The following is a 298-nucleotide window of genomic DNA, read 5'->3' on the forward strand; positions in this document are numbered from 1 at the left end:
ATTAACATCTCTAGAAAAGCTGCCTTTTTCAATTGAAGCTGTTATCATGTCTAGAAGCAAAGGACCCAATTTATTCCAGAATATAACATAAAACTCAGGAAGTATACCATCTAAAGCAGGTGATTTATTGCTTTGCATGGCAAGGGCTGCCTCTTTCAATTCTTCTAAAGAAATATGATTGTCAAGTAGAATGGAAACATTCTCTGCCAGCCGTGGTAAATGTAACTTTTTAAGAAAATCATTACATCTATCTTGTTCAGGCTGAGACTCTGATTTGTACAAATTGGAATAAAAGACA

This window comes from Sinocyclocheilus rhinocerous, unplaced genomic scaffold (assembly GCF_001515625.1).
Source record: "Sinocyclocheilus rhinocerous isolate Xijiao unplaced genomic scaffold, SAMN03320098_v1.1 scaffold895, whole genome shotgun sequence".
Classification (NCBI taxonomy): domain Eukaryota; kingdom Metazoa; phylum Chordata; class Actinopteri; order Cypriniformes; family Cyprinidae; genus Sinocyclocheilus; species Sinocyclocheilus rhinocerous.